The following is a 10,401-nucleotide window of genomic DNA, read 5'->3' as shown; positions in this document are numbered from 1 at the left end:
TTGATCTAGAGAAAGCTAGGTAGCAATTTTAACTTAAAGTAATGATTATTTTGTTAAATCACCAAAAGTTTTGGAATTTTGTCAACTATCACTTTCTTGATAAGATGCTCTGGTAACAAACTTTTCATTGCAAAATATTCAACTGTCCTTGCATGCATTTCAAATTTAATTGGATTAGCGGTAAAGATTGTGAAATTTTTGTTGGCCGAACGACTTGTGCATATCCAAAATTTACCGTAACGACAAGTTGGTACCTAAAAGGTTTTAAAACGATAAATAGGTACCTTCCGTTATATTCTGTTAGTGATTTTTATTTATTAATAGTGAAAAGACTAAAATGCCCTTCAAAGTTTCAATTTTTGTTTTTTATAAATTTAAAAATTTCTAAAAAACCCCCTAGGTTTGCTAATTTAATTAAACACCCCCATATATAAAAAGTTTGTTAAATGACAAAAACACCCCCACCGCCCCCAGTGCCAGATTCCGGCCACCATCACCGGAATCTGACCGGAAAACTGCATTACGACACAGATCCGTCGGATCTGTGTCGTAACGTGCCGATCTGGCCTTTTCCGGTCAGATCCGCCACGGATCTGGCCGGAAAAAGCAAGATCTGGCCGTCGAAGCAGCAGCCAGATCTGGCCTTTTCCGGCCAAATCCGTGGCTGATCTGGCCGGAAAAGGCCAGATCTACTGCCAGATCTGGCCTTCGACGCCGCATATGGAGTTTTGCGGTGTCGACGGCCAGATCTAGTCGTAGATCTGGCCTTTTCCGGCCAGATCAGCCACGGATCTGGCCGGAAAAGGCCAGATCGACGCGTTACGACACAGATCCGACGGGTCTGTGTCGTAACGCAACTTTCCGGCCAGATTCCGGCGGTGGTGGCCGGAATCTGGCACTTGCAGGTGGGGGGTGTTTTTGTTATTTTATAAAAATTTTATATATTGGGGTATTTAGTGAAATTTGTAAACTTAGGGGGTTTTTTGAAATTTTGAAATTTATAAAAAACTAAAATTCAAACTTTTAAGGGCATTTTAGTCTTTTCACTATTAATAAACAGTAATAAACAGAAATCACTAACAGAACATGACGGAAAGTACCTATTTGTCATTTCAAAACCTTTTGGGTACCAACTTGTCATTACGATGAATCTTGGGTATGTGTAAGTCGTTCTCCCAATTTTTGTTTTATGAATTACAAAAGCAACCAGGAGTCTACTTTGTAAATTCACGAATAAAACCCAAATTATATACCCAACTATATAATTCACGTATTATTTATGAATTTCTATGTTTTATTTGTCCAACTATATTATTTGTGAACTATATATGCCTCTGGCGGTTTATTCGTGAATTATTCCCCTTTTATTTTTGTATCCGAATTTTTATCAAATTTTTACAAACGTATTTTTCACCTTTTGTCGTATCATACTCCTAAAATTCCCATACTTTTTTTTTGTCATACCCGTATATTTGAAATGCTATATTGATTTTAACTAGGTGGTCCATGAAAAGTGCTAAAACCAGGATTGATATTGCCGTATTTTTTAAAACGTATTATTGACAATGTGGCGCCATATTAAACCTGTATCGTATTTTTCCCATATCCGAATTTTATGGCCGAATTTTTACAAATATATTTTTCACCATTTACCGTATCATACCCGAAAAATTTTCATACCCTTTTTTTTTTTTTTTTTGCCGTATCCATATTATTACTAACCTAGGAGGGACCTTCAATGCATCACTGAGTCAGCCTTTGATAAAGTTTTATATGAATAATCCATCACCATACAACATCTACCGTTTTCTATCTTTTTCTTCTCGACCATCAATTACAAGTCGCATCATCACTCTCAGCAAAGTGAAGCATGAACATTTGGATCTTCTCAATTTTAATTGTAATTAATCTTTTCAAACCATTTGATAATATTTGAAGTGGTTGTCATTGGATTGTTTGGTGGGCTGATGATATTATTTAGATAATAAACTGAAAGGAAATATTGCACTAATAAAATATTTCCTACTTGAATGAATCTATGAGGAGCAAAACCTTGAACAAATATACCTGAAAAGAACAATCAAATTCATAAGAGACACAAGCAATTTTACATGGAAAAACCTCTTCAATGTGAAGACATTAAAAAACTACGAGGCTGAATGATCCACTTAAATCCACTATAATAAAAAGTGTTTACAACAGCCACAATCCACCAATAATATTCTGTAGATGCATAAAATCTACCGTTACGGAAATAGGGTCTGATCTCGTGATGTTGAGGCCATCAGCAATCCATTGTACCTGCACACGCAAGAAAACAAGCGTGAAGCGAACGGAAAACACCGGGGTGGTGTTTGCCATAGGCACTTTGACGCTTAAGTCAGCAAGACTAAATGAGGCTAATTTAGTGAGGGTTAGGGAAAGAGAAGGTTACCAGAAGTTTTTTCGGAGACTATAACTACGGTTATGATGTAAAGTTCTCAAGAGTGGGAATTATAGGCCTCAAAGGTGTAATGTCCTCTTGTTCAAATAGCAGCTGTAGGATCTTCAAGTCCTAGTAGGACTGTGAGTCCTTAGGATTTGAGGTTTAGTAAAAAAGGAGAGCCTTTGACTCCCTTACCTTAGTGGGAAAGGGAGTCCTAGTTGGTCTAAGATGTGGATCTCAGATCGATTAGGATAGTAATGGATCTCTTCAGTAGAATCCGGATAGTACCGAAATAGGAAGTAGGCAACCTTGGGGTCTAAGTAAACCCTAAGTTCAGTAGGTGATCTTGAATCAATAGGTCGAGGCCCAGACAAGCTGATGATGAGGCCTAAACAAATCGGAGCCTTTATTGATTGGGCTCAGGTAGTGAGCAACATGGTAGGTATAATGAGCGGACCCAATATGCAAACTCTGTTGTGGGCCCAATCGATATTGGGCCACGGCTCCGAGCTTTGTTGAAGGTGTCTTCGTCTTTGGGCCTATTGAGGCCAAATGCATTTTTTGGCCCTAACTATTTGCCACACACTCTCTAAGTTAAGGAGTGCTTAGCTTAGAGAGTAGATGTTGCGTGAAGGTGTGCTCAATCATCCTTAATGATCGAATGGTTGAACATGTAAAGGTGCTGCTCCTTAGTTCGCAGAACCGCAGAACCAAATAGTATAACTTTCATTGTAGGTGACGCACTCTGTATACCAAACCGAGTGGGTAAATCGAGGTGAAACACAAACGTGCTCTTACTCGGCGTAGCTAACCGAGTGAGAAAGTAGAACTGGCCATAGAGGCTTCACTCGGTGCATCGAACGAGTGAGTAGAAGTGGCGAGTATTCGTGAAGGTGTCCCTACTCGGTGCATCGAATCGAGTGAAACGATGTGAAGCATATCCTTTAAAGGTGTCTCACCCGGCACATCGAACCAAGTGAAATGATGTGATCTCCTGAAGGTGTCCCAATTGGTACATCGAAAAGAGTGGATATGCGTTAGGATCACTCTGGTGGAGGTGTCTTTCGGCTAATCGGTTGAATCCGAGTAAGTCGATGTATGCGCACTCCCAAGCAAGTGGCTAGTTCACTTGGTCAAGCTTATCGAGAGGGTGGAGGTTGTGTTTTGCTTTGGCTGCGTTTGTCACGAGGTCGGAGAGCCGAGGTTAAATATTCAGTATGTCTGATGATAACTCCACTCGGTCAAGCGAATTAGCATCTCCATGGGTATATGCATGACGTGGCGGCCACGAACCCTGGATAGGTAACGTGAAGCTGAATAATTCATCTCTCGACATGTGTACGACTAAGATCTCTCTTCTGAGTTTGGGCGGGAAAATGGAGTTACACTGTTCAATGGCCAATCAGAGGTTGCCACGCGTAAATTTTGACAGCTTTTGTCAATGAAAGTGTTGAGGCTACTGTTCATTTCATTCCATTCCATTTTCTTCTTCTTTCTTCGTGTTTTCTCCTTGTTTCAACTTTTCCTCGTAGTAGCAAAAAGATTTCAGAGACTTTGGCCATTTTCATGGTAAATACTGCTTCCTTGTGTTGTTTTTCATTTCCTTTCGTCCTTTCTTTGTGTTTGCGGTATTTTTGAACGGATTTGGGTGAGGTTTGGTAGATTTTTTTAGGAGAGTTGAAAATGAGGAAGTGTTGTGTTTGTTGTTAGAGTAGATGCCCTAGAGCCAATCAATTATTGTAAAATTGACTCTTTGTAATAATGTTCATTAATCAATAAAAGGTATTTTATTCTATATCACGTAAATCATTATTATTGCAATATGTATTGATATATGTCCTTAGAATGATAGAACCGTGACGAGGGTATCAAGTGTTTCAAATCTTGATGGTGAGAACCCTATGAGCACATATGGTGGCCATTCTAGAAACGTCCGTAGCCCCAGTATTATTCTGAAGTAAGGGCACAGATAATACGGTAAGGCTATCATAGTGTTGAACGACCCTGTCGAAAGGCAGTGACTGATCTCACTTGCAAGGTTGTTTTGGTGACAACCTAGTGCAACACATGGGTGCTTGCTATAGGCGGATATACCACAGCAAGTTCACTAGACTGACCCACCAGAAGATTCCATATGTATGGTAACCCCAGTATCTATAGAACAAATCCTCTAACGAATGGTGGTTCATGTGATCCTTAGACTTGAGATCATCGGAGCGCCTTGTGCACCGATTAGTGCAGTTTAACACTAGCCTAACGTAATTCTATTCAGAGCTGTCAACACAGTGGTGATTGGCTGCATCAAGGAGTGTATCAAGACTATGGTAGATTGATAGAGGATTCATCACTCCCGGGTACAGGAGAAGTTATCTCACGGCGCAATTCAGTATATGACAATGACATTAAAACTATGGCCACAGTGGGATTGAGTTGTTGCTCTATCAGGATTATAATAAAGGTCATTGGTACATAATATCGAGAGTAACCGAAGGTTGACACTATTTTTATGCCTTCGTCTTGTAGAGATAACGGATGATGAAAGGATTGAATTATACGGTAACCATATCGTTGACAGGTGGCTACTTTGCTGAATCCGAATCTATCGGGTGGCCATGATGTCTTGCTAGGGGCCAATCTTGGTTTGTGTATTAGTGAGAGGATTAATTGGTGTCTATCACAATACTATACATTGCCGGTATGATGAGGAGCCTATGGGTCACACACATAGAAGATAATTTAAGACTAAGAAAGAAAGAAGGGTGTTTTCATCTTTTTAGGCAAAAGGGTATTTTGGTAATTTCACAATGCAATTAAATTTGCTGAGGTCGTAGCCTTTATTTAATTTATTAGAAAAATTAAATAAGTGAAATTACATTTAAATATGTGTTCGCATATATTTAATTAAATCATCATTATTGTTAAATGTTAATACATAGATTAAATATATATTAATTGATTTTAATTGAGATAATGATGAAACAAAAATAAAATATCTAATTGGGAGTGTTTGGTAACATGGGGTATTTGGGTTGAAGCCCAAGCCTATTCCATATGGAAATAGGGCATTAAGGTAACACTATAAAAGAAATGTGTTAATTGAAAGAAATGTGATTTTTCATTTAGTTCATTTTCATTGTAAAAGAGAAATACACACAGCCCCAAACTCTCTCCCACGGCAGTATTTCATTTTGCCCAAAATCAATTCATTTGATTTTTCTTCTTTAATCTTAAAGCTAATGAGGATCTAGCAAATCCCTCCTTAGTTCTTTGTGATTGTCTTTGTGTGGACTACGTGGGTTCGATCCTACACTTGGGTCGGTAGCAAAAACGTTAATTGACAAATTTGGAGGAGCCTCCAAACGTGCGTATGTTTTCTAAACTCATGGTTAATTTTTCTGCAGATTTCTACTTTAATATAAACTGTAAAATTATACCTTTGATCTTGGCTCTATGGGAACGATCCTTGTATTATGTTTTTTTTTTTTTTTTTTTTCTGCTGCGTACATGGATGTTTCCTAACATTTTTTTGGTTTGAACGAGGTAGATTTGGTGGCGATTTGATTCTTGTGTTTGGCGTTTAGGAGGTTTTGTGTGTTTAGGATCGATTTGGTGTGGTCTACGTTTAAAGGTTCTAAGTTTTCTAGGTTTAGGGACGACAGAAGATGAAATCGATTTATGTTGGCTTCTCACTTGGCTCATCTTGGTTTGCTTAACCGGGTCGATTGAGGTGGTTTGAGTGAAGAATTTTGGTTTTTTGGTTAGGGCTAAGTCACATAGGTCGCCCGGTCTCCCAGATCAAGTGGAGAAGGATCTGAACGGGGGGTCTTGAGGTAATAGGTACTCGGTCATCCTGACCGAGCCAAAAGCTTCTTAGAGGTAAAGACTCAGATTGGTTTTAGAACCTATTAGTCAGTTGCTCTGGGCGAGTGGAGCTTTTGAAACTGAAGATAGGATTTGGCATTGAAGAACCAATCGGTTTCCCGGGTTGAGTAGATAAGGAGTTGAATGTCGTAGTCAAAGTCGGGCGACTCGAGTAGGGTGAAGATGGAAGTTGGGAATGAATATGAGAAGGCCCTAATGATGGTAGTGATGCTAAAGGTGGAGATGTTTCTGTTGACATACCAAAGGGGGTGAATGTAGCTACTTTTGGGCCGAGCGGTGCTACTCTGAGTGACAATGATTCAGACGGGCAAGGGACAAGTGGGGAAAACTCTGACGAAACTAATGGTTCTAAGAGTTTGCCTTCTACCAGTGGTGACTCCAAGGATGAGCCAAGTCAACCCAGCAATGGGATACTTAATAAGGACTATCCACCCTTGTTGAAGGGGAACGATGTGTGGCGAATCAGGACTATGTATTATATTCTAGAGTTAGTTGAGGTTAGGGTTCCTAAGTTGTACGAGAGGGTCGACTGGGAGGCAAGAGGTTGGGTGAGTGCCTATGAGAAGTGGTTCATGATAGGCTGAAGCTTTCGATACCTCGCCTTGTCTGGGAGGTTCTGAATCATTTTATGATTGCGCCGACTCAGATCATGTCAAATGGGTAGAGGCTGCAATGGCATTAGAGGCCCTCTGCATGTAGAATCAAGTGATGTTCAGATTGCACGAGTTGTTGTATTTATATTTCCTAAAAGAGAGCAACAAAGATAAAGGTGGATACACTGTCACTCTCAGGCATGATCAGACCCATCTTGTGACCGACCTTCAGTCGAGTGACAAGAACTGGAAGGAACGCTTTTTCTTCTTAAGGGGTGAAGCAGTCTTCGAAGAGAGAGCCCAGGGTGAGATCCCGTATACTTGGCGGGTGACTGGTTAGGAACTTAATCTTTACTCGTGCTTTGATTACTAAAGTCTTATTTTGTTTTTCCTTTGGAAATCCTGATTTCAATCGGGCCAGACAGAGTGGGGACGACTTGGACTTGCAGACTAGAAAGGTTTTTGCCATTCCCAGGGAGTAGAGAGATTGGCGAGTAGTGTTGGACAAGGCGAATTTGAGGGCGAGTAGTGTTGGACGAGGTGAATTTGAGGGCGAGTCACTTATAGGCTGGAGCTGGGGCAATTCAATGAGGTATCCCTTTTCCTTCAATGAAGCAGACTTGGAGTGTACTGCTCATTCGCTACTGTACTCATATTCTGTTTAGTAAGTCGAGCCTGAACCTACTAACTGTTAAGGAATTTACGATTGCAGAGAGGCTTATGAAGAAGTTAACCGTCCTGAGCGCGGTGAGTCTATCGTGAGGCATCGCGAAAAGAGAAAAAGGGACTATTTGACTGGAGAGGAGGGTGGAGGATGTGGTTGTGACTCCACCCAAACAGCCAATTGCGACCGGGGCTAGTTCATCCAAGGCATTGGTCTTAGATGAGGAGATTGAGATGTTTACTTTTAGTATCCCAACCTCTGCGTCGACCTATTCGGATGCCGTTTCCATGAGCAAGTTGGCCGATTCATTCCTGTTCCCAGTAGATGAGAGCCGACTGAATCAAATGGGCGCCAAACCAAGAGTTTTACCATTTTTTTTCTCACCACTTCCTTCATAAAAGGATTTAATTTCTGTTGTGGTTGCCCTTTAGGCTTGACATCATCTTCCATGAGTATTTTGTGCATGCAAAGAGATGGAGAAATGCCTTTAATGTTAGAAATGGTCCATCCAATGGCTGATTTATGCTCTGTTAACACTTTAATCAATCTTTCTTTCTCCACTTTACTCAACTTTGCATTGATGATCACCGGAAAAGATTCTGATTCACCATACACATATTTAAGGTGAGTTCAAATTCTGGATCTTGGTTTGTGTTTATCAGTTGAAGTGCTTCCAAATACCTAGCACACTTATTCTTCTTCGGTTCGTCTACCTCGGTTGTTTTAGATTGGGCAATGCAGGCTTCTAGAGGTAGTTGGAGGGTGATCTCTTTGATAGTATCCGCTACAAGTCTATCCACCAAATCCACACTAAAACATGAATCTAACTCTAATGGAAATTTCATGGCCTCGAAGACATTAAATGTCACCGTTTCATCTTGGTCCCCCTTAGGATCAACTTTCCTTCTTGTACATCAATTAAGGCTCTTCCGGTAGCAAAAAATAGTCATCCCAATATGAGAGGTATCTCCTTGTCTTCTTCCATATACAACACAACAAAGTTTATAGGAAATATGACTTTGTCCACCTTAACTAGTACATTTTCAACAATGCCCCTTGGATGCTTGATGGATCGATCTACAAGCTACAAAGATACAGTTGTAGGCTTCACTTCACCAATCCCTAGTCTCTTGAAAACAAAAAAAAAAAAGGCATTAGGTTAATACTAGCACCCAGATCACATAAAACTCTATCAAATGTAATATCTCCTATGACACAAGGGATAGTGAAACTCCCTGGATCCTTGAGTTTTGATTGTAGCTTCTTCTGTAGAATGGCACTGCACTCCTCTATAAGCATCACTATTTCTTCCTCTTTCAACTTTCTTTTGTTTAAAAGAATTTCCTTGAGGAACTTAGCGTAGCTCAGCATCTGCAAAAGGAATGTTAATGTGCAGTTTTTTAAATACATCAAGGAATTTCATGAACCGCTTATCCTGATTTTGTTTTCTAAGCCTCTGAGGAAAAGGAACATGAGGGGTATAATGTGCCAACTCCAACGGTATCTCAGGAAATGACAATTTTTCCTATTTGGTTCTTCTTTTCTGGGACTTGTTGGCTTCTCCTTAACAATGATTTCTTCCTCAATTTCTTCATCAGATTCTTCCTTTTCTTTTGGTGGGTTCTTATCCTTCCCTTTTCGTTCAACCTCTTCCAAGACTATTCCACTTCTTAAAGTTATTGCATTTGCTTGTTCACGTGGATTTGTCATTGTGTTACTTGGTAGGGAACCTTGAGGTCGCTCATTCAAATTTTTGGCTATTTGACCCATTTGTACCTCCAAGTTTCGAATCGACACCCCTTGGTTTCTGAAATTTGCCCTTGTCTCACTCATAAAACTTGTGCTCTCTTGCATGAACTTCCCAAATGTATCCTCCAATTTTGACACTCTTTGATCCCATGGTTGATGGTTCACCCTTGATTGATGGTTTGGCACTGTCCTTTGATTCCATTGATTATTCTGATTGCCCCAAGACAAGTTTGGATGATTTCTCCAACCAAGATTGTACATGTTGTAGGAAGGATTGTTCTATTGTCTCTGATTCCCAGCCAAATATTTGACTTGTTCTGATGATGAGGAAGATGAAGCAAAAGTGTTCCCCACTTGGCAGTCATTGCTCGCATGGTTACCTACAAAAAAATCACATGTTACTTGAGGTGTTTGAATATAATTAACCTACATATCTCCTAATTGCTTCTGAAGTGTTGCTAGTTGGGCTGAAATGGCCGTGTGAGCGTCAACTTCATGAATACACATAGACTTCTTCAAATGCATTATCTCATTGGGTCTCTGATAGTTGTTACTAGCCAGGACTTCAAGTAATTCATAAGCTTCTTCAGACATCTTGTTTTGCAATGCTCCTCCTGATGCTGTATCCACCATTGTTTGCATATTTGTAAGCAACCCATAATAGAAGGTTTGGACTGGCATCCAAACAGGCAAACCATGGTGTGGACACTTTCTCAATAGTTCCTTATATCTTTCCCATGCTTCATAAAGTGACTCATTCTCTTCCTGCAGAAATGATGTGATATCGTTTCTCATCTTTGCTAATTTCACTGGTGGGAAGTATTTAGTTAGGAACCTTTGTGCCAATTCATTCTAGGTGGTGATTGTTCTTACTGGTAGTGCCATTAACCATCCCTTTGCTTTATCACTTAGTAAAAATGGAAATAATCTCAACCTGATGGCATCATCTAACACTCCATTTGTCTTAAATGTGTTGCATATCTCTAAGAAGTTAGCAATGTGTGAGTTTGGATTTTCCTTTGAACCTCCCCCAAATTGTACCGACTGTTCGATCATTTGGATGATTGCCAGTTTTATCTCAAAATTTT

General features: G+C 40.0%; 1 non-coding gene across 1 annotated transcript; it reads left to right on the top strand.

The window, feature by feature from the left end:
* Positions 1 to 10,004: 10,004 nt before the first annotated feature.
* On the top strand, positions 10,005 to 10,111 carry LOC116132422. The gene has a single exon (XR_004128405.1). It is a non-coding gene; the product is annotated as a small nucleolar RNA R71 (small nucleolar RNA).
* The last annotated feature ends 290 nt before the right edge of the window (positions 10,112 to 10,401 follow it).

This window comes from Pistacia vera, unplaced genomic scaffold, assembly GCF_008641045.1.
Source record: "Pistacia vera cultivar Batoury unplaced genomic scaffold, PisVer_v2 Contig251, whole genome shotgun sequence".
Classification (NCBI taxonomy): Eukaryota; Viridiplantae; Streptophyta; class Magnoliopsida; order Sapindales; family Anacardiaceae; genus Pistacia; species Pistacia vera.
The sequence above is the reverse complement of the archived record's forward strand: the minus strand, read 5'-3'. Positions and strand labels throughout refer to the sequence as shown.